Source organism: Hyla sarda, chromosome 10 (assembly GCF_029499605.1).
Source record: "Hyla sarda isolate aHylSar1 chromosome 10, aHylSar1.hap1, whole genome shotgun sequence".
NCBI lineage: Eukaryota > Metazoa > Chordata > Amphibia > Anura > Hylidae > Hyla > Hyla sarda.
Genome location: NC_079198.1, coordinates 40,303,669 through 40,328,985, shown reverse-complemented (window position 1 = coordinate 40,328,985; position 25,317 = coordinate 40,303,669).

Here is a 25,317-nt window from a genome sequence, read left to right as displayed (position 1 = left end):
AATTTATGCCAAGCTCCTGGCCTCTCGCCTTCCAAAAGTACTCCCCTCCCTCATACATAGTGACCAAGCGGGATTCTTATCGGGCCGTCAAACGTCAGACAACACCCGGCAACTCATACATATACTACATCATATAGAATCCTCTGAGATTCAGGCCTTGGTATTAGCGTTATACGCAGAAAAGGCATTTGATCGCCTGAAATGGTCCTTCGCCTTTGCGGTCCTGGAAAAGATGGGCTTTGAGGGCAATATTCTCTCAGCCTTCTCTTCCCTATATACTAATCCCACGGCCAGAGTTCTCTCTAACGGCTCCTTGTCAGATGAATTTAATTTCAGGAACGGCACAAGACAGGGGTGTCCCCTTTCTCCCCTGATTTATATACTATCTATAGAACCTCTAGCTCAAGCAATTAGATTAAATCAAGTGATCTCCGGTAGCCAAATTGGCCCGACCTCCCATATGATATCCTTATATGCCGACGACGTTATTTTGACTATAACTAACCCCACTACCTCCCTTTCCTGCAGTTCTAGAGACAATAGCGGAATTTGGTAATTTATCCTACTACTCCCTAAATACCTCTAAAACCCAAGCACTTCCACTAAATATTCCCCCAACATTCTTTTGCAATTGTGAGCCCGATATAGTTTTGACCGGCGATCTCAACACATTGACTTTCTCGGAGTTAAGCTTTCCTACCCCTATACCTCACTCTTTGAAAAAAAATTATACTCCCATTCTTGCTGAGCTCCGCAGCGACGCCTCTACATTTTCCCACTCCCAAATCTCCTTGACTGGCCACATTTAAAATGTTCACGTTACCGAAACTGCTATACCTATTTCGGACACTTCCCATAGCGCTCCACTCTTCTTTCTTTACTCAAGTCCAACACATACTCTCACACTTTGTATGGAATAATAAAAAACCCAGACTAGCTGCTTATATTATGTTCCGCTCCAAAATTGCTCGTGGACTTAGTACCCCCGATATAAAAGGAGGCTACTACATATCCACACTAGTCTCCCAGCTAAAACACTGGTGGGCGCCCGAGAGATCCCCCCCTTGGTTTCATATCGACTCCTGCTCTATCGGTCCTGGCTCCCTACATGACCTTCTTCTGATCCCTGCCTTGAATCTCCCTCCCCCTCCCTGTCCAATCCTTTAGTAAAGGCCTCCTACAATGCCTGGACTACGTACCTCTCCAAACTTGACCTTCCGGCTTCTTCTAACAAAATCGCTCTCCCTTTGTCCCTAATACAACATTCCTCTCCTGACATTGACCTTCAAACATGGTCATTAAGAGGTATCTGTCACGATGCCGGCTGGCAGGTAGTGGATCCTCTGTACCAGAGAGGGATTGGCGTGGACCGTGCTAGTGGACCGGTTCTAAGCCACTACTGGTTTTCACCAGAGCCCGCCGCAAAGCGGGATGGTCTTGCTGCGGCGGTAGTGACCAGGTCGTATCCACTAGCAACGGCTCACCTCTCTGGCTGCTGAAGATAGGCGCGGTACAAGGGAGTAGGCAAAAGCAAGGTCGGACGTAGCAGAAGGTCGGGGCAGGCAGCAAGGATCGTAGTCAGGGGCAACGGCAGAAGGTCTGGAAACACAGGCAAAGAACACACAAGGAACGCTTTCACTGGCACTAAGGCAACAAGATCCGGCAAGGGAGTGCAGGGGAAGTGAGGTGATATAGGGAAGTGCACAGGTGAACACACTAATTGGAACCACTGCGCCAATCAACGGCGCAGTGGCCCTTTAAATCGCAGAGACCCGGCGCGCGCGCGCCCTAGGGAGCGGGGCCGCGCGCGCCGGGACAGAACAGACGGAGAGCGAGTCAGGTAGGGGAGCCGGGGTGCGCATCGCGAGCGGGCGCTACCCGCATCGCGAATCGCATCCCGGCTGGCAGCGGAATCGCAGCGCCCCGGGTCAGAGGACGAGACCGGAGCGCTGCCGCGGGGAGAGTGAAGCGAGCGCTCCGGGGAGGAGCGGGGACCCGGAGCGCTCGGCGTAACAGTACCCCCCCCCTTGGGTCTCCCCCTCTTCTTAGAGCCTGAGAACCTGAGGAGCAGACTTTTGTCTAGGATGTTGTCCTCAGGTTCCCAGGATCTCTCTTCAGGACCACAACCCTCCCAGTCCACTAAAAAAAAATTTTTCCCTCTGACCTTTTTGGCAGCTAAAATTTCTTTGACCGAGAAGATGTCCGAGGAGCCGGAAACAGGAGTGGGAGGAACAGATTTGGGAGAAAAACGGTTGAGGATGAGTGGTTTGAGAAGAGAGACGTGAAAGGCATTAGGGATACGAAGAGAGGGAGGAAGAAGAAGTTTATAAGAGACAGGATTAATTTGACACAAAATTTTGAAAGGACCAAGATAGCGTGGTCCCAACTTGTAGCTAGGGACACGGAAGCGGACATATTTAGCGGAGAGCCATACCTTGTCTCCAGGGGAAAAAACGGGGGGAGCTCTTCTTTTCTTATCCGCGAACTTCTTCATGCGTGATGAAGCCTGTAAGAGAGATTTTTGGGTCTCTCTCCATATGATGGAAAGGTCACGAGAAATTTCATCCACAGCGGGCAGACCAGAGGGCAAGGGAGTAGGGAGGGGGGGAAGAGGGTGACGGCCGTACACCACGAAAAATGGGGATTTGGAGGAAGACTCAGAGACCCTGAAGTTATACGAGAATTCGGCCCATGGGAGGAGATCTGCCCAGTCATCCTGGCGGGAGGAAACAAAATGTCGCAAATAATCACCCAAGATCTGGTTAATCCTTTCTACTTGTCCATTGGACTGGGGATGATATGCAGAAGAAAAATTTAATTTAATCTTGAGTTGTTTACAGAGAGCCCTCCAGAATTTAGACACGAATTGGACGCCTCTATCCGAGACAATCTGCGTAGGCAACCCGTGAAGACGAAAAATGTGTACAAAAAATTGTTTAGCCAACTGAGGCGCAGAAGGAAGACCAGGAAGAGGGATGAAATGTGCCATTTTGGAGAATCGATCAACGACCACCCAAATAACAGTGTTGCCACGGGAAGGGGGTAAATCAGTAATAAAATCCATACCAATCAGAGACCAAGGCTGTTCGGGGACAGGCAGAGGATGAAGAAAACCAGCAGGCTTCTGGCGAGGAGTCTTATCCCGGGCACAGATAGTGCAGGCTCGCACAAAGTCCACAACATCCGTCTCCAGAGTCGGCCACCAATAGAAGCGGGAGATGAGTTGCACAGATTTCTTGATACCCGCATGACCTGCGAGATGGGAGGAGTGACCCCATTTGAGGATTCCGAGGCGTTGGCGAGGAGAAACAAAGGTCTTTCCTGGAGGAGTCTGCCTGATGGAGGCAGGAGAAGTGGAGATCAGGCAGTCAGGTGGAATGATGTGTTGCGGAGAGAGTTCAACTTCTGAGGCATCCGAGGAACGAGAGAGAGCATCGGCCCTAATGTTCTTATCGGCAGGACGAAAGTGAATCTCAAAATTAAATCGGGCAAAGAACAGAGACCACCGGGCCTGGCGAGGGTTCAGCCGTTGGGCAGACTGGAGGTAGGAGAGGTTCTTGTGGTCGGTGTAGATAATAACAGGAGAACTTGATCCCTCCAGCAGATGCCTCCATTCCTCAAGTGCTAATTTAATGGCTAGAAGCTCTCGATCCCCGATGGAGTAGTTCCTCTCCGCTGGAGAGAAGGTCCTAGAGAAAAAACCACAAGTGACAGCATGCCCGGAAGAATTTTTTTGTAGAAGAACAGCTCCAGCTCCCACTGAGGAGGCATCAACCTCCAATAGGAAGGGTTTGGAAGGGTCAGGTCTGGAGAGGACGGGAGCCGAAGAAAAGGCAGACTTGAGTCGTTTAAAGGCGTCTTCTGCTTGAGGAGGCCAGGACTTGGGATCAGCATTTTTTTTGGTTAAAGCCACGATAGGAGCCACAATGGTAGAAAAATGTGGAATAAATTGCCTGTAATAATTGGCGAACCCCAAAAAGCGTTGGATAGCACGGAGTCCGGAGGGGCGTGGCCAATCTAAGACGGCAGAGAGTTTGTCTGGATCCATCTGTAGTCCCTGGCCAGAGACCAAATATCCTAGAAAAGGAAGAGATTGGCATTCAAACAGACATTTCTCAATTTTGGCATAGAGTTGGTTGTCACGAAGTCTCTGAAGAACCATACGGACATGCTGGCGGTGTTCTTCTAGATTGGCAGAAAAAATTAGGATATCGTCCAGATATACAACAACACAGGAGTATAACAGATCACGAAAAATTTCATTGACAAAGTCTTGGAAGACGGCAGGGGCGTTGCACAGTCCAAAGGGCATGACCAGATACTCAAAGTGTCCATCTCTGGTGTTAAATGCCGTTTTCCACTCGTCCCCCTCTCTGATGCGGATGAGGTTATAGGTGCCTCTTAAGTCCAATTTAGTGAAGATGTGGGCACCTTGGAGGCGATCAAAGAGTTCAGAGATGAGGGGTAAGGGGTAGCGGTTCTTAACCGTGATTTTATTAAGACCGCGGTAGTCAATGCAAGGACGTAGGGAGCCATCTTTTTTGGACACAAAGAAAAATCCGGCTCCGGCAGGAGAGGAGGATTTACGGATAAAGCCCTTTTTTAGATTCTCCTGGACGTATTCGGACATGGCAAGAGTCTCTGGGGCAGAGAGGGGATAAATTCTGCCCCGGGGTGGAGTAGTGCCCGGGAGGAGGTCGATAGGGCAATCATAAGGCCTGTGAGGAGGTAGAGTCTCAGCTTGTTTTTTGCAGAAAACATCCGCGAAGTCCATATAGGCCTTAGGGAGACCGGTTACTGGAGGAACCACAGAGTTACGGCAAGGGTTACTGGGAACCGGTAGACAGTTCTTGGAACAAGAGGACCCCCAACTCTTGATCTCCCCAGTGGACCAATCCAGGGTAGGGGAATGAAGTTGAAGCCAGGGAAGTCCAAGGAGAATTTCCGAGGTGCAATTGGGGAGGACCAAAAGTTCAATCCTCTCATGATGAGATCCGATGCTCATAAGAAGGGGCTCCGTGCGGAAACGTATGGTACAGTCCAATCTTTCATTATTTACACAATTGATGTAGAGGGGTCTGGCGAGACTGGTCACCGGGATGTTGAACCTGTTGACGAGAGAGGCCAAAATAAAATTTCCTGCAGATCCAGAGTCCAAGAAGGCCACTGTAGAGAAGGAGAAGGCAGAGGCAGACATCCGCACAGGCACAGTAAGGCGTGGAGAAGCAGAGTAGACATCAAGGACTGTCTCACCTTTGTGCGGAGTCAGCGTACGTCTTTCCAGGCGGGGAGGACGGATAGGACAATCTCTCAGGAAGTGTTCGGTACTAGCACAGTACAGGCAGAGGTTCTCCATACGGCGTCGTGTCCTCTCTTGAGGTGTCAGGCGAGACCGGTCGACCTGCATAGCCTCCACGGCGGGAGGCACAGGAACAGATTGCAGGGGACCAGAGGAGAGAGGAGCCGAGGAGAAGAAACGCCTCGTGCGAACAGAGTCCATATCTTGGCGGAGTTCCTGACGCCTTTCGGAAAAACGCATGTCAATGCGAGTGGCTAGGTGAATAAGTTCATGTAGATTAGCAGGAATTTCTCGTGCGGCCAGAACATCTTTAATGTTGCTGGATAGGCCTTTTTTGAAGGTCGCGCAGAGGGCCTCATTATTCCAGGACAATTCTGAAGCAAGAGTACGGAATTGTACGGCATACTCGCCAACGGAAGAATTACCCTGGACCAGGTTCAACAGGGCAGTCTCAGCAGAAGAGGCTCGGGCAGGTTCCTCAAAGACACTTCGGATTTCCGAGAAGAAGGAGTGTACAGAGGCAGTGACGGGGTCATTGCGGTCCCAGAGCGGTGTGGCCCATGACAGGGCTTTTCCGGACAGAAGGCTGACTACGAAAGCCACCTTAGACCTTTCAGTGGGAAACAGGTCCGACATCATCTCCAGATGCAGGGAACATTGGGAAAGAAAGCCACGGCAAAACTTAGAGTCCCCATCAAATTTATCCGGCAAGGATAAGCGTATCCCAGGAGCGGCCACTCGCTGCGGAGGAGGTGCAGGAGCTGGCGGAGGAGATGACTGCTGAAGCTGTGGTAGTAACTGTTGTAGCATAATGGTCAGTTGAGACAGCTGTTGGCCTTGTTGCGCTATCTGTTGTGACTGCTGGGCGACCACCGTGGTGAGGTCAGCGACAACTGGCAGAGGAACTTCAGCGGGATCCATGGCCGGATCTACTGTCACGATGCCGGCTGGCAGGTAGTGGATCCTCTGTACCAGAGAGGGATTGGCGTGGACCGTGCTAGTGGACCGGTTCTAAGCCACTACTGGTTTTCACCAGAGCCCGCCGCAAAGCGGGATGGTCTTGCTGCGGCGGTAGTGACCAGGTCGTATCCACTAGCAACGGCTCACCTCTCTGGCTGCTGAAGATAGGCGCGGTACAAGGGAGTAGGCAAAAGCAAGGTCGGACGTAGCAGAAGGTCGGGGCAGGCAGCAAGGATCGTAGTCAGGGGCAACGGCAGAAGGTCTGGAAACACAGGCAAAGAACACACAAGGAACGCTTTCACTGGCACTAAGGCAACAAGATCCGGCAAGGGAGTGCAGGGGAAGTGAGGTGATATAGGGAAGTGCACAGGTGAACACACTAATTGGAACCACTGCGCCAATCAGCGGCGCAGTGGCCCTTTAAATCGCAGAGACCCGGCGCGCGCGCGCCCTAGGGAGCGGGGCCGCGCGCGCCGGGACAGAACAGACGGAGAGCGAGTCAGGTAGGGGAGCCGGGGTGCGCATCGCGAGCGGGCGCTACCCGCATCGCGAATCGCATCCCAGCTGGCAGCGGAATCGCAGCGCCCCGGGTCAGAGGACGAGACCGGAGCGCTGCCGCGGGGAGAGTGAAGCGAGCGCTCCGGGGAGGAGCGGGGACCCGGAGCGCTCGGCGTAACAGTATCCTCACTGTAAGTCAGCTGTACTCTCAGGGCACATTGCAACCTTTTGCATACTTACAAAATAAAAATGGGCTGCTTAAATCGGAATTTTACAAATACTTGGGAGTGGGCCACTTTCTCTCGACCCTCCAACCGACACCTCTAATTATAAATAAAATTGTCGTACGACTGCTCTCTTCTTCCACAACAGGTCATAAACCATTTTATTCCTAATTTTTCACTCAAACACCTTTAGAAAGTCATATCCTCTGAGACTTTGGGAGAAAGATTTAAACCTTTCCATAGACCCTGACTCTGGGAGGACGCCTTCCGTAGCCTCAACAATGCTCTGCAGTGTTCCTCACATATTGAATCAGCCTACAAGACTATTTTATGATGGTACTACATGCCAGATAGAATAGCTAGGGCTTACCCTGAAGCCTCCCCACTTTGTTGGAGGGGTTGTGGAGAGAAAGGTACCCTCATTCATATACTGTGGTCTTGCCCGACTATATCCCCATGTTGGGACATGTGCAGGTCACTGATAACTGAACTGTATCCATTCCCCATTGATTGGTCTCCCTCCTTGGTTTTACTGTCCCTAGGCTCTCAGCAGATCCCCATGACATGCAGAGACTTCTTTTGCATTCTATGTGTTATCGACAAAACAGCTCTCACTGGCTTTTGGAAGTCTCCTGATACACCAACTAAAGAAATGCTAATCCAAAAACGAAACACTACCTACTCATATGAAAAGGTCCTCGCTATGAGTACTGGCTCTATAGACAAATTTTATAACAGATGGGATCTTTGGCGATCGTCCAATTATTGTAAAGATATCTAGATATTCTTATTTGCTCACTCCTCTCCCATCCTCCATTTCTGGGAGCTCTTGACTCCCCCAATTACCACTCACAATAGGCACTGACCATAGACTTCCGTGACTGACACCATATTACTGATTCGTGTGTACTGCTATCTTAGTAATCCTGGGTAACACCTAGTCCTTTTCATTTCTGTATCATTGACTTAACGAACTCTTTACAGATGTTTTCTTAGTTCTCTTCTACAAGAACTTGAATAATGAGCTACTGTGATTGAGTGAGATTATTTGTTGGTTCTTTTCTTGTTTTTGTTACTTTTGTCTCAATGAGGCATTTATCCGCCTCCATAATATGCCTATGATTTTACCTTACTATTGTGATCTGTTTTAACGTACCTTATTGACAGCTGCGACTGTCACCATGTTTTTATATTTGTCTGTATTGTACTGGACAAAAATGTTTAATACAAATTATTTAAAGTGAAGTGGATTTTAAGGGCCTTCTTTTTAGAAATACCCCAAAAATTACCCCATTATAAAAACTGCACCCCTCAAAGTATTCAAAATGCCATTCAAAAGGTTTGTTAACCCTTTAGGTGTTTCACAGGAATAGCATCAAATTGAAGGAGAAAATTCTAAATCTTCACTTTTACACTGGCATGTTCTTGTAGACCCAGTTTTTGAACTTTTTACAAGGAGTAAAAGTAGAGAAATCTTCCTAAAATGTGTAACCCAATTTCTCTCGAGTAAGGCAAAACCTCATATGTGTATGTCAAGTGTATGTCAAGTGCTCTGTGGGTGCACTAGAGGGCTCAGAAGGAAAGGAGCGACAGTAGGATTTTAGAGAGTGAGATTATGGGTGGCATGTCGCATTTAGAAAGCCCCTATGGTGCCAGCACATGCAAAAAAAATGGAACACCACATGGCATACTCAGGGCCAACATCAAGGGGGTACAGCCAGTACCTCAATAAGGGGCCCGAGTTCCCAAGGGGGCCCGGCCCCGCTGCACCCCCCTGTAGTGGCTGGAGGACACATACAGATCAGCCACTGTGTCAGCCTGTCAGAACTCAGGACCTGCGCACCGCAGCTACAGCTGCACACACAGGTCCTGCGGCTGACAGGCTGATTTAGTGAACAGAGGCCCGGAGGCTACAGAGTCTACTACATACTGTACAGACAGGATGCTCACTGCTGCCTCTACTGTCTGCCTCCTCCTCACTGGTTCTGACTCCTCCTGCATTTGGCACACAGGAACAGGAGCTGCTCAGGGGAAGATCTGCTTCACGGGGTAAGAGGAGAATCTGATCATATTAATGTGCGAGGGAGGCTAAGAGTCCTGCTATGTGTGAGTGGGGGGCTGAATAGGGGGCCTCTTATGTGGAGAGAAGGGGGCAGGGGGGGGCTGAGAGTCCTGCTATGTGTGTGGGGGGAGACTGGATAGGGGGGCCTGTTATGTGGAGAGAAGGGGGGCAGGGGGGCTGAGAGTCCTGCTATGTGTTGGGGGGGTCTGGATAGGAGGGGCCTGTTATGTGGAGAGAAGGGGGCAGGGGGGCTGAGAGTCCTGCTATTTATGAGGTGGGGTCTGGATAGGGGGGGCTGTTATGTGGAGAGAAAGGGGCAGGGGGGGCTGAGAGTCCTGCTCTGTATGAGGTGGGGTCTGGATAGGGGGGGCTGTTATGTGGAGAGAAAGGGGGCAGGAGGGTCTGAGAGCCCTGCTATGTGTGTGTGTGGGGGACTGGATAGGGGGGCCTGTTATGTGGAGAGAAGGGGGGCAGGGGGGTCTGAGAGTCCTGCTATGTGTGTGTGTGGGAGGGGGGGAGGGGGACTGGATGGGGGGGGCTGTTATGTGGAGAGAAGGGGGGCAGGGGGGCTGAGAGTCCTGCTATGTGTGAAGTGGGGGGAGCTGGAGAAGGGAGACCTGCTGTTACTACTGTTTATTGTCTTTTAATTGTGGGACAATATGAATTACACTCAGGTTACCCAGGTGTTTCAGAGTAATCATAATTTATAAATGCTGCAGCTACCTGGGAACTATTCCAACTAGTTACCCAGGTCCCTGTGCAAAATATAACTGGGAAAATAGTATAAATAGTGTAAAAACATGTTTTAACAACCACCTCTCAAAAACATTGCGCTGATTGTTTAAATATAAAAAAAAAAAAAAATTTTATTCTTTTTATCCTGGCTCCTAGATTCAACACAAATTTGTTAAAGGAGTGCTCTGCTTCTTTACTCCTTATGTAAGTGTCTGATCCCGAGGGGACCTGGTACAGTGCCCTGGATCCCTTTGCACATGAAGCGGGGTTATCTACAGCGCTCATGTATTTCTGGCTCTTCCATAGAGATGAATGCGCTAGGAGAGCGACATGCAGGAAATTGTGAGGGGTTTCTGTGGTCGGACCCCTTGCGATTAGAAACCCCCTAAGCTCTGTAGTATACAGAATTAGGTCAGTAACAGTATGATGGTAATATGTGTGGTGATGTTTCCTTTTTCCTTACTTACTCATTTAAACACAGGACAAGAAAAACAAGATCCTGTGAGTTCAAACATTTTTTTCATAGATAATGGGGAAGATAGCAGGCATGCCCAGGAGACGGCCACGGGGGCCAAGGCCTTGAGCTGTGTGAGGGGCCCCAAAATGTCTGATGGCAGCCCTGGGCATACTATTTTGGAAACTACACCCCTCAAGGATTGTAACAAGTGTTACAGTGAGCCTTAACACCCCATAGGTGTTTGACGACTTTTCGTTAAAGTTGGATGTGTAAATTATTATTAATTTTTTTCCACTAAAATGCTAGTTTCCCCCCAAATTTTACATTTTTACAAGGGGTAATAGGAGAAAATGCCCCCCACAATTTGTAACCCCATCTCTTCTGAGTATGGAAATACCTCATGTGTGGACATCAAGTGCTCTGCTGGCGCACTACAATTCTCAGAACAGAAGGAGTCACATTTGGCTTTTGGAAAGCAAATTTTGCTGAAATGTTTTTTGGGGGGCATGTCACATTTAGGAAGCCCCTATGGTGCCAGCACATGCAAAAAAAAAAAAATGAAACAGCACATGGCATACTATTTTGGAAACTACACCCCTCAAAGAACGTAACAAGGTGTTCAGTGAGCTTTAACACCCCACAGGTGTTTGGCAACTTTTTGTTAAAGTTGGATGTGTAAATGAAAAAATAACTTTTTTTTTCACTAAAATGCTGGTTTTTCCCAAAATTTTTAATTTTTACAAGGGGTAATAGGAGAAAATGCCCCCCAAAATTTGTAACCCCATTTCTTCTGAGTATGGAAATACCCCATGGGTGGACGTCAAGTGCTCTCCTGGCGCACTACAGTGCTCAGAAGAGAAGGAGCGCCATTGAGCTTTTGGAAAGAGAATTTGTTTGGAATGGAAGTCAGGGGCCATGTGTGTTTACAAAGCCCCTGTGGTGCTAAAACAGTGGACCCCCCCCTGCTGTTTTGCTGTTTTGACACCCTAGGGGCTTCCTAAAGGTGACATGCCCCCCGAGAACCATTTCAGAAAAATGTTCTCTCCAAAATCCCCTTGTCGCTCCTTCCCTTCTGAGCCCTCTACTGCGCCAGCCGAACACTTTACATAGACATATGAGGTATGTCCTTACTCAAGAGAAATTGGGCTACAAATACAAGTAAAATTTTTCTCCTTTTACCACTTGCAAAAATTCAAAAATTGGGTCTACAAGAACATGCGAGTGTAAAAAATGAAGATTTTCCTTCACTTTGCTGCTATTCCTGTGAAACACTTAAAGGGTTAAAACACTGACTGAATGTCATTTTGAATACTTTGAGGGGTGCAGTTTTTATAATGGGGTCATTTATGGGGTATTTCTAATATGAAGACCCTTCAAATTCACTTCAAAACCTGAAAAGTATCGAGTTTGAAAATGTTGTGAAAAATTGGAAAATTGCTGCTGAACTTTGAAGCCCTCTGGTGTCTTCCAAAAGTAAAAACTCATAAATTTTATGATGCAAACATAAAGTAGACATATTGTATATGTGAACAAAAAAAAAATTATTTTGAATATCCATTTTCCTTACAAGCAGAGAGCTTCAAAGTTACAAAAAAGCAAAATTTTCATTTTTTTCATCAAATTTGGGGATTTTTCACCAAGAAAGGATGCAAGTTACCATAAAATTTTACCACTATGTTAAAGTAGAATATGTCACGAAAAAACAATCTCGGAATCAGAATGATAACTAAAAGCATTCCAGAGTTATTAATGTTTAAAATGACAGTGGTCAGAATTGCAAAAAACGTCCGAGTCCTTAAGGTGAAAAAGGGCTAAGTCCTTAAGGGGTTAAAAGCCAGCCAGAAAGGTAGAACTGTATTTAAATGTGTCATGTGTTAATTGAGCTCTAATCTTTTATCTCCAAAGAAATGGGACTGAGCTGTACCAATGGAAGTGTGCAAAGAAGTTTCAAATCTGTGTCTGTGTTGTAAATTAAGTTGTTGAGTAGGATTGGTTGTCTCAGTGTCTCCTAAAAAATGTTCTTTGTTGATTGTGGATGGTAGTTTGAGTGGACAAATGGCTGTGTACATTGTGTTGAAGAAGTTGATGGTTTTGGTCCGGGAGTTGATAGTGTGTACAAGTGGTGCTCCAGGTAGGCAGGTGAGGTAGGAGCGGATTGTTGTAAGTAGTTTGATAGGATTAGAGAGATGGTGTCAGAAATAGAGACTCAAAGTTTTGATGGAAAAGAATGTGATTAGTGAAGGGAAAAGCATGTGATTAGTGAAGGGAAAAGCATGTGATAAGTGAAGGAAAATCAAATGAATATTAAGTCAGTTGAAAGTTTGGAATAAACTGATGGTTAATGGAGAGAAGTATTCATATAAAGCAGTGTTAAAGGTGTCAGTTAAGAGGATGGGAAACAGTATGTTACAGAAGGCGCAGAGGAATGTGGGATTAGCAGAGGTGAAAGTGTTCATGTCCATTGTTATGGCACTATGGGGGCTTTGTAAACACACGTGGCCTTCAATGCCGGACAAATTTTCTCTTCAAAAGCCCAATGGCGCTCCTTCTCTTCTGAGCATTGTAGTGCACCAAGAGAGCACTTTACATCCGCATATGGGGTATGTTCTCACTCAGAAGAAATGGGGTTACAAATTTAAGGTAACACCAACATTTTAGTGAAAAATTTAGGGTAACACCAACATTTTAGTGACATTTTTTTTTCTCATTTCCCCATCATACTTTAATGAAAATTCATCAAACACCTGTGGGGTGTAAATGCTCATTGTACCCCTTATTACATTTCGTGAGGGGTGTAGTTTCCAAAATGGGGTCACATGTGGGGGGGTCCACTGTTCTGGCACCATGGGGGCTTTTTAAATGCACATGGCCCCCGGCTTTCATTCCAACCAAATTCTCTCTCCAAAAGCCCAATGGCGCTCCTTCTCTTTCTGAGCATTGTAATTTGCCTGCAGAGCACTTTCTATCCACATATGAGGCATTTAATGGGGTTACAAATTTTTGGGGGCTTTTTCTCCTGAGTATGGAAATACCTAATTTGTGGATATAAAGTGGTCTTCGGGCAAACTACAATGCTCAGAAAGAGAAGGAGCGCCATTGGCCTTTTGGAGAGAGAATTTGGTTGGAATGGATGCCGGGGGGGGGGGGGGGGGTAGGCATGTGCTTTTACAAAACCCCCGTGGTGCCAGAGCAGTGGAACCCCACCTGTGACCCCATTTTGGAAACTACACCCCTCACGGAATGTAATAAGGGGTACAATGAGCATTTACACCCCACTGGCATTTGACAGATCTTTGGAACAGTGGGCTGTGCAAATGAAAAATGTAATATAAAAAAATGCTCACTGCACTCCTTATTACATTCCATGAGCGGTGTAGATTCCAAAATGGGGTCTTATATTTGTGTGTGGGGGTCCACTGTTCTGGCACCATGGGGGCTTTGTAAATGCACATGACCTTCAATTCCAGCCTAATTCTCTCTCCAAAAGCCCAGAGGCGCTCCTTCTCTTCTGAGTCCTGTAGTGAGCAAGCAGAGAACTTTACATCCAGATATGGGGTATTTCCATACTCGGAAGAAATGGTGTTGCAAATTTTGGGAGGCTTTCTTCCTTTTACCCCTTGTGAAAATGAAAAATTTGGGGTAGCACCAGCATTTTAGGGGAAATTTTTTTTTTTAATTTGCACGTCCAACTTTAACAAAAATTCGTCAAAGACCTGTGAGGTGTTAAGGCTCACTTTACCCCTTGTTACATTCCTTGAGGGGTGTAGTTTCCAAAATGGGGTCACATGTGGGTGTTTTATTTTTTGCATTCATGTCAGAACTGCTGTAGCTATCAACCACCCTTGTGCAAATCAACAATTTGGGCCTCAACTACACATGGTACTCTCTCACTCCTGAGCCCTGGTGTGCATCGGCAGAGTACTTTACATCCACATATGGGGTATTTCCGTACTCAGGAGAAATTGCATTACAAATTTTGGGGGTCTTTTTGTCCTTTTACCTCTTGTGAAAATGAAAAGTATGGGACAACACCAGCATCTTGGTGATTTTTTATTTTTTTACACTAACATGCTAGTATAGCCCTAACTTTTCCTTTTCATGAGGGGTAAAAGAAGAAAAAAACAAAATTTGTAACGCAATTTCTCCTGAGTACGGAAATACCCCATATGTGGACATAAAGTGCTCTGCGGACCCACAACAGGGCTCAGGAGTGAGAGAGCGCCATGAAAATCTGAGGCCTAAATTAGGAATTTGCAATAGGCGCAGACCCGGATACAAGGATGGCACTTGTCTCCACCAAAACCCTACAGCAGTGTTTCCGAAACAGGGTGCCTCCAGCTGCTTCAAAACGCCCAGCCTGCCAGGACAGTCAATGGCTGTCCGGCAATATGGAGAATTGTTGTTTTGCAACAGCTGGAGGTTCCGTTTAGGAAACACTGCCGTATGAGACATTTCTCATTTTTATTGGGGGGGGGGGTCTGTGTATGGGTATATGTATATGTATTGTTTTACTTTTTATTTTGTGTTATTGAAGTGAAGTGTAGTGTTTTTAGGGTATATTCACATGGGCGGAGGTTCACAATGTGATTTTCGCTGGGAGTTTGAGCTGGAAAATTTGCTGTCGTTCAAACTTGTAGAAGGAAACCCACTGTAAACCCCCGCCTGTACAGACCGTACACTTTGGGAGTTGTAGTTTTGCAACAGCTGTAGGCACACTAGTGGGGAACCATTGAGTTAGAAAACAGACTCTAGTTCAGTGATTCCAACCCATGTGCCTCCAGCTGTTGCAAACCTACAACTCCCAGCATGTACGGCCTGTCAGTGAATCCTGGGAGTTGTAGTTTTGCAACAGCTGGAGGCCCACGGGTTGGGATCACTGAGTTAGGAAACAGACTCTAGCTAAGTGTTTCCCAACCAGTGTGCCTACATCTGTTGCAAAACTACAACTCCCAACATGCACTGATGAGTTGTAGTTATGCAGCAACTGGGGAAGAACAGTTTGGAGACTGCTAAGTAGTGGTCTCCAAACTGTAGTCTTCCAGATGTTGCAAGACTACAACTCCAAGCATGCCCAGATTGTCCAGGCATGCTGGGAGTTGTAGTTCTGCAACATCTGAAGGGCCAGATATTGCAGAACTACACCGCTAAACATCCCTGACTGTCTGGGCATGCTGGGAATTTTAGTTTTGCAACATCGGAGGGCTACAGTTTGGAGACCACTGTATAGTTGTCTCCAAACTGTACCACTTCAGATGTTCCAAAACTGCAACTCCGAGCATGCCCAGACAGTTGGCGCATGCTGAAAGTTGTAGTTTTGCAACATCTGGAGGATGACAGGAGACCACTACACAGTGGTCTCCAAACTGAGGCATTCCAGATGTTGCAAAACTACAACTCCCAGCATGTCCAGACAGCCTTTGGCTGTCTGGGCATGCTGGGATTTGTAGTTTTGCAACTTTTAGGCCACAGTGAAGATCACTTACCAGCGATCTTCACTGCAGCCTCCTACACCGCCACACTTTCCGGCCGCACTCCTCTTGCCTCCACCGCCCGATGTCTCTGCCGCCACCCCAGCCGCTCTGATGCCGCCACCGCTCCGGTAAGCTGGTGCTCACCCCTCCCTCACCACACTCGTTCCCCCTCTCTCTGCCCAAACTTCAATCGGTGGGCAGAGAGGGGGAAATTAACTTTAACACTCCCACCCCCCACTGCCATTGGTCGGTCAGCCTGACCGACCAATGGCAGGGGATAGGAGGAGGTTGCACCCCTGCAACCTCGCTCCTATCCTTGAGGATCATTCTAGTTTTCCAGGCCATCGGGTCACCAGTGACCCGATTGGCCCGTAATCACCGCAAATCACTGGTCTTAATTGACCAGCGATTTGCGGCGATCGCCGACATGGGGAGGTCTCAGGACCAACCTATGCATTGCCACAGGATGACTGCTGATAGATATCAGCAGTCATCCCGGTCTGATCACCGCCCGACGAGCAGTGGTGATTGGAAATACGGGTATGCCCTCTGTCCTTAAGTACCAGGATGCAAGAGTGTACCTGTATGCCCTCTGTCCCCAACAGGTTAATATACACATTTTTTTTTTTATGTCACACGTTATGAATTGTGTTTTTTTTTCAACTTAGCACCTTTCTATACATCATGATTATTATGTAATGATCACATACACATACAATATTTTTATTATAGTTTATTCACATTTTCATATCACACATTTTTTACCATCACATTGAAATACCCCATTTTTTTACATTATTTATAGTAATTTGTACACATATGTATTGTTTACTTATCTCATTTTATATTATTTTTTTTATTATTATTCCGCAAACAAAGAATCATAGAAAGAACTGTGCACTCACCAGATAATCTTGCAGCTTTACTTTATTTCAGTCCATAAAGTGACAATGCGTGCTGTACAGACAAAGATAAAGACAGGAAGGTATTGCCGGGCGGCTGAATGACAAACAGCATCCAGCTGCCTGGCAACACCTTCCTCCCGTTTTTTTTTTTTTTTTTGTATCTGCATTATGAACTGTCTATTATATGAGTTGTTATACTTACGTGCTTAATTCCATATAACCTAGCCTTGATCCTGAATGTCTGGTACAGTTTTCCCTTCTTATGCCCTTTCAAAGGATAGGGGATAAGATGTCAGATCGCCGCGGTCCCGCTGCTGGGGATCCCCGGGATCCCCGCTGCGGCACCCCGCTCTCATTACAGCACAGAGCGAGTCCGCTCTGTGCGTAATGACGGGCGATACGGGGGACGGAGCAGCGTGACGTCATGGCTCCGCCCCTTCGTGACATCACGGACCGTCCCATTAATGCAAGTCTATGGGAGGGGGCGTGACGACCGCCACTCCCCCTCCGTTAGACTTGTATTGAAAGGGGCGGGCCGTGACATCACGAGGGGCGGAGCCGTGACGTAACGATGCTCTGGCCCCTGTACTGCCCGTCATTACGTGCAGAGCGAACTCGCTCTGTGCTGTAATGAGAGCGCGGTGCCGCAGCGGGGATCCCAGGGCTCCCCAGCAGCGGGACCGCGGCGATCTGACATCTTATCCCCTATCCTTTGGATAGGGGATAAGATGTCTAGGGGCGGAGGACCCCTTTAACAAAAAACCTTTGATATAATGTAGATACTGTAAATCCATTGCATGAATTAGAGATGAGCAAACTTTTCAAAAATTCGATTCGGCCGATTCGCAAATTTTCCCCAAAAAGTTTTTTTTCGATCCGAATCTATATTAAAAAAGGCTATTTCTAGCCTACATACAGCCTCTATAGGGGTATAGAACCCTTTGCTGTGTTCTAAAACGCATATGGAGTGTGCTTGGGTAGTGAAATAATACTGTTAATCAGAATAACATGCAGATTACCGGCATCACTTTTAGAATCACTGCCGCACAGCAGGACAATGACAGAGCTTGGTGGTGGCATCAGTGTCAGGAGACCATATAGTGACGGAATGACATAGCGTGGAGGTGTTGGCAGCATGAGGAGACCATTTAGTGGCTGAATGACACAGTGTGGAGGTGTTGGCAGCATGAGGAGAACATATAGTGGCTTAATGGCACAACGTGGAGGTGTTTGCAGCATGAGGACACCATATTGTGGTTGAATGACACAGCATGGACATGTTGGCAGCTTGAGGAGACCATATAGTGGCTGAATGACACAGCATGGAGGTGTTGGCAGCATGAGGAGACCATGTAGTGGATGAATGGCACAGCCCGGAGTTGCCAGCAGCATGAGTAGGCACTAGGCCTTTACAATCCCTAAGATTAAAAGATGAATTAAGAAATTTAAACCGAAGATTTTGGATAGCGGGTGCTACCTATGAGAAAATTTTAAATTCCCAGACCCAGGCCCCACAGCGGCATCAGTAACCCATATATTGCCTGAGTGACACAGCCTGGAGTTGGCTGATGCACGAGTACACACCAGGGCTTCACAATTCCCCCCAAAAAACAACACAATTTTAGAAAAAGATTTTGGATAGCGGGTGCTACCTATGAGAAAATTTGAAATTACCAGACCCAGGCCCAGCAGCGCCATTATTTTTTTATTTTAAAATTAAAACAAACTTTGAGTGTCCCGGACCATGTGGGTACGAAGGACCATATCCAACAAGCCCCCACAGCAACATCAATAAAGCATATATTGCCTGAATGACACAGCCTGGAGTTGGCACAGCAGGGCTTCACAATTCCCTCAAAAAAAACACCACAATTTTAGAAATTTTTGAAAAAGATTTTGGATGGCGGGTGTTACCTATGAGAAAATTTGAAATTCCCAGACCCAGGCACAGCAGCGCCATCATTTTTTGATTTGAAATTTAAAACAAACCTTTGCGTGTCCCGGACCCCAGCGTGTGGGTACAAAGGACCAAATCCAACAAGCCCCCACAGGGCTCATGTCGCCGTGAGATGTAGGCGCAACGTCTCCATTGCCCTGACCGGCCATTGTTTCCAAGACTTCTCGCCAAGGTAAACCATGTGAAGAACAGCGTGACACCGCCGTGACCTGCACACATGGTATGCTGAAGGGCCACTGAGACTTGTCCGGGCAGTGGAGGCTTGAGACAAAGTGGAGGATGTGGAGGCGGAGTAGCACACTGTCACAGGACCAACGGGCTGACAGAGTGTAGCAGGAAGCAGCATTGAGTACACACCAGGGCTTCAGAATCCCAAAGAAAAAACAACCATTTAAAAAAAATATTTAAGAATATTTAGGACAGCGGGTGCTACCTATATATTGCCTGAATGACACAGCCTGGAGTTGGCTGATGCATGAGTACACACTAGGGCTTCATAATCCCCCCCCAAAAAACACAACAATTGTAGAAATTTATGAAATAGACTTTTGGATAGCGGGTGCTACCTATGATAAAATTTGAAATTCCCAGACCCAGGTCCAGCAGCACCATCAGTAAACCATATATTGCCTGAATGACACAGGCTAGAGTTGGCTGATGCATGAGTATGCACCAAAACTTCACAATCCCTAATAATAAAGACAAACATTTTTGATGAAAAATTTTAACGAAAATTTAGGACAGCGAGTGCTCTCAATATATCACCAGAATGACGCAGCCCGAAGTTGGCTGAAGCATGAGGAGACCATTGAAATGTGTAATTTGTTTATTTGAAATTTAAATCAAAATTTGTGTCCCGGACCCTGCCGTGTGGGTACAAAGGACCTAATCTCGCAAGCACCCACAGGGCTCATGTGGCCGTAAGATGTAGACACAATGTCTCCATAGCCCTGACCGGCCATTTTTGGTTTTGGTACCTTTGTTTAAGAACAAGCGCATATCCAAGAGTCCAGAAGACTCTATAATGCAGGACGGTGGACAACCAAAAGTCATTCTTCTATAAAATAATTTTTTATGAAATAAAGAAGCAGAGTTCATCCCTCTCCGTATTTTTTATTTTAAATTTTACTTAAAAAATTACACGCAACAAGCGTTCAATGGTGTAATGGTTATTATTCTGGAAAATTCAAGTTTATTACTGTGATAATTATCAGAAAATTTGAAAAAAAACACTACCCAAGAGTACCCCCAAAACATTGCACCATAAATGTTGAAATTTAAATTAAGCATGTATGTATTTGTATTTCAAAAATCCTAAAATTAAAGGCCCAAGCCCAGAAGCATCATGAAGTCAAGTAGTTCCTGAAAGACACAGGAGCAGTCAGGAGTAGGCATCAGCAGTACCCAAGAGGCTTTAATAACCCCTTACATTGCACGATCAATCGCGAGATCGAGCAATAACAGGTGTGTTATGTCCGGGGCTGCACGCGCGCTACACTGAATGGACCAGCGTGTGTCTATCTTCCACAGACAGGTGCAGGTAACCCACTGAACATCGTTCGTGATAGGGATTGCAATTATTTGCCAGGAAAGAAGAATCACAATTAAGTGTGGGTCATAAGCTCAGGTTCATTAAGTCCCTGCCCTTTGTACACACCGCATTTCTCTACTACCGATTGGATGGTTTAGTGAGGTCCTCGGATCGTCCCCGGCGGGGTAGCAGAAGGCCCTGGCAGAGCGCCGAGAATTTAAAGATCATTGTTGAAATTTGCATTAAGCATGTATTTAGCTACTGCTAAACATTCAAAAATTGAAGGCCCAAAGCCTGAGGCATCAGGGAGGCAAGTAGTTCCTGAAAGACACAGAATGAGTCCGGAGCAGTCATTTGCAGTACCCAAGAGGTTTCATAACCCCTTACACTTAAAGATCAATGTTGAATTTTGCATTAAGCATGTATTTAGCTATTGCTAAACATCCAAAAATTGAAGGCCCAAGGCCTGAGGCATCAGGGAGGCAAGTAGTTCCTGAAAGACACAGGATGAGTCAGGAGCAGGCATTGGCAGTATCCAAGAGGGTTTCATAAATCCTTACATTTAAAGATCAATGTTGACATTTGCATTAAGCATGTATTTAGTCCAGCAGATCTTCAATGGTTGTTGGCATGGTCATGTCAAGGTATGCCACCACCTGCTGGTTCAGGTCCTGCTCCATGTCTACCTGCTGCTGATGAGTTGCTTCACTATGCGGTGAAGAAAGCTACTCATCAGCGACTGTAGACTCAGGCTGCTGCTGATTGAGCTGGTACTGCTCCTGCCACCCCTCCCCTCCCCAGCAGCCATGGCAGAGGAAGGTGAGCGCAGAGGGCCCCACGAGTCAGACCTGCAAGTGGATGGACCATGTGGCTGATAGGCATCGGCCAACTGACTACGTAGAATCTCTCTGTAGTAGGTCAGTTTGTCCTCCCTCTCAGTGGGTATAAAAAAGACCCCCATTCTGGGACGGTAGTGAGGGTCTAATAAGGTGGAGATCCAGAAGTCATCCAGCTGACGAATTTTGACAATTCGAGGGTCACTACGCAAGCAACAGAGCATGCATCGTGCCATTTGCGCCAGTGACTCGGAGGGACTACCTGTCTTCATCTCCACTCCATACTGCCACAGTGAGTCTGGGTCCTCTGTCTCGCCTTCCTAATAACCCTCCAGCTTATTTGACTGCTCCTGCTCCTTCTCTCCTGTCCGATGACTAGAAACACCGGCCATCTCATCCAACCTAAACTGTGCTCCGCTCTGCCCCTCATCCTCCTCCTCCTCCAGTTCAGCCCCCACAGGGCTCATGTAGCCTTGAGATGTAGGCGCAACGTCTCCATTGCCGTGACCAGCCATGGTTTCAATCATTGTTGTAGGAAATGTAGGAGTGGAATTATGTAGTTCATGGCGTAATCCAAGCGACTTACAAATAATGTGGCTTCCTCAAAGGGCCTCAGCAAACGGCAGGTGTCACGTATGAGCTGCCACTGGTTCACATTGAAGTTACACAGGGGAGTACTCCTATCTGCTTGGATCATCAAGAAATCAGTGATGGCTTTTCTTTGTTCGTATAGTCTGTCCAACATATGGAGGGTGGAATTCCAACGTGTGGCCACGTCACAAATAAGATTATGTTGCGAGATACCAATCTGACGCTGCAGCTTAAGGAAGGTGTGCTTAAGGAAGGTGTGCTTGGTGGTGTACGAGTGGCTGAAGTGCATGCACAGTTTCCTTGCCATTTTCAGTATGTTTTGCAAATGGGGTGAAGACTTGAGGAAGTTCTTGACAACCAGATTCAACACGTGTGCCATGCAGGGCGCATGTTTCAAACTTCCTTTTCGCAGCGCGGACACAATGTTCTTCCCATTGTCGCTCATCATGGTTCCCATTTCCAGATTTCGTGGAGTAAGCCATACTCGGATTTCCTTACGAATGAACTTCAGTATTGTCTACAAGTTATGGGGGGGTTCTACGTATTGTTTCGGTGGGCAAAAAAGATACTTCAACTATATCAAGGCACAAAGGTGGAGTATTACTGTATGGGGGCACTATTAATGTGAGATCACTATTACGGTTTGCACTATTACTGAGCAAGAAACTAAGGGAGATGCTGATACTGCTTGAATCACTATGGATTTAGAGAAGATAGGGAGAGTGCTGGAAAAGTAGCCTAACATGTCTGACAGATTAGAAGTCATCTTGGCTAAAAGAAGTCTTCATGGCGGTCTGGACTGGATGGAGAAAAAAGGGAAAAGAAAAAATACTCTGATCAGAGATTATGTCACCTTTGATTCAGGTGAAACCAAGCTAAAAAGATTTAGTAACCAGCAGGTTTACTAAACCATTAAAAGTCCTTCAGTCGTGCAGTTGTTTCAAAACTGCCCTTAAGGTGAACTGACACAATTTGCTAGTTTAGACCATCTCTGCAAAACAAGAGGATTCCCAGGAAAGCAGAAGAAAATAGGCTGCAGTAGAGAGATTCTACTTTAAGTGTATTCTGATTTCTCTCTGGAGGTCTTTGCACCATTTTCAAGGTCTGAGCAGGTGCTGAACATTCCTCTTCTACCCAGTTTCCCAGTATAAATCTCTCCAGTCCCACTGTCACTAGTGTTGAGCGGCATAGAAAATATTTGAATTTGCGATATTTCCCGAATATATGGACGAATATTCGTCATATATTCGCTTAATTCGCATATTCGTAATATTCGCGTCTTTTTCGCATATGTGAAAATGCGCATATGCAAAAATTTGCATATGTGAAAATTTATGAACTTTATAGCAAGTTTACCAGTGTAACTTGATAGAAGCAGCAGAAGGGAGGGATCAATATGCGTATGCGAATATTTGCCCGCCGGTCTCACACAGTAGTATTAGAGCCTTCTTTAGACCACACAAGCTGAAAGCAGAGAGGGATCATCACTGTGATGTGTACTGTGAAAAAAAAAAAAAACGAATATTCATAATTTCGAATATATAGTGCTATATTCGCGAATTTGTGAATATGCGATATTCGTGAATAAAATTCGAATTGCGAATATTCGCGAGCAACAATAACTGTCACTGTGAGAGCTTCAGCATGTCACTGCGCTCTCAGTTATTCTGACACCTAGAGAGGTAGCTCCCCTTATGGCACTCCTATCTGATGTCTCAGTATGCCATATGGGGCAGTAAGGAGGGTTAGCAGCCTGCTTTCGGCATGCTGGCATCACCTTCTGTGCTTCAATTGCCCGCACTCCGTTTTGGCATTCTCCCAGAGGCCTACTCTAAAGCCCGCTGCAGTGGTCGGTCACAGGGGGAGGCAGAAAGCAGCCACAACCACAGAGAGGCTAAATAGGACTGAAGATGACCATGTGGAGGCAGCAGTAGCGTTGGGGAAGGGGTGTGGCTTAGCCATGATGGTGTGAGGTGCACACCAGTGGAGACTGGGATTGACCTCAGCTGTGCCGAGCCGAGGTGGAGAGTCCCAAGACGTCATTTCTTTGCAAAGAAGGCAATACCAGCCCTGCATAAGTTTGTACAAGAGAAGGTGGGCTAGTCCTTGAGCCTGTCGGTGTGTTCAAAAGAGCACGGCAGCGCAGACGTGTGGAGCTGTAACAAGGGTCAGGGACAATACTTGTCTTTTACGGCCCACTGGGTAAATGTTGTAACAGCAACTTGCACAGGTCACACCGCTTCCTCCTCCACGCTCTGGCTCCCTGGCAGTTGGTCCTGTTACAGTGTGCGACGCCGCCTCCTCGTCCTCCACCGTGTCCTCGGCCTCCACTGCACAACCAATTCTCGGTGGCCCTTCATCGTACCATGTGTGTAGTGCACGGCGGTGTCAAGCTGTTCTTCACATGGTTTGCCTTGGCGAACGGAGTCACACAGGGGAGGAACTGTAGAAAAATGCTTTAATTCTCTTGTACACAATGAGTCTCCTTGCATTAAAAGCTAAGGTTAAGCAGCATTGCTGAGTCGGGGCTCATGGGGCTAAACGTCTTTTGCTTTAAAGCAGGAGATGCAGCTTATACTCTGCAGGAGATAGTTTACCGACTCCCAGCATTACAGCGCGGAAGCACAGACAGCTATATGACATTTATTAAGTGTCCAAGAGGCATTCCCAAGCCCCTGAAGTGCCAAGGACTATAACATCTTCTCGCTCCCCTTCATACCACTGACTGTCAATCAAGCAAAGATAGGAATGGGAAGGGAGACAAGAAGGTATCCCAGTCCTCAACTCCTCTAGAGCTTTGGAACACCTCTTGGCACCAGAGAGTAAAGGCATTCTTCTGTGTTATGGAAGCACAGCTATCTTATAGTGTCAACAGTGTGGAGTTTGAATTGCAGCTGAAAGATTCCCTTTAACTCCAGAATTTGGTGTGAGATTTTTTTGTGGCTTATGAACCACCAAAGAATGCACCAAATGGAGAATACCTTGTAATTTGGTTTAATTACTCCAGCATAGTTTTAATTAAGTTCTTCTCTTTTACTCCCATCTTTAAAGGGGTACTACCGTGCTGACAACTTATCCCCTTTCTAAAGGATAGGGAATAAGTTGCCTGATCGCACGGGGTCCCCCGTGATTTTCTCACGCAGCACCCCGCGCTCATCAGGCCCCGAAGTGAACATCCACTCTGGGTCTGATGAGAGACAGTTGTCTCGCCCCCTGCCATAGACTTACATTGAGGGGCTGAGTGTGACGTCACATGGGGGCAGAGCCGTGACGTCACGATACTTCGGCCCCATGATCGGCAGTCATCAGACCCCGAGTGGATGTTCGCTCTGGGGCCTGATGAGAGCAGGGTGCTGCGTGCGAGATCTCGGGGGTCCCCAGCGGCGGGACCCCGCGTGTTCCTTTAGATAGGGGATAAGTTGTCAGCACGGTAGTACCCCTTTAACTAAATACGAATATGAGCTATCCTAATGTAGAGCGGTTTTGCTGACTTTTTTTAAAATAATTTTTGGACATTGCACTTATTTCCATCCCTCAACAACAAATATTTTATAACACCATTGTGTTTCCTCTGACAAAATAATCACACGTTATGTTTTTACTTCCCTTCTCTTTACCATATACACATTATAGGATCTCTACCTCTGTGCACACAGGCTAAATTATATTCAGTTTGCCAACCTGGTGGCAATTTTAATAAAATCCATATCAAGTCATCTATTTAATCAATTCCCTTCCTCCAGTTTGTTGCTTGGTGTGATAGCCTGCCTTTATATGATGGAAAGGGGTTT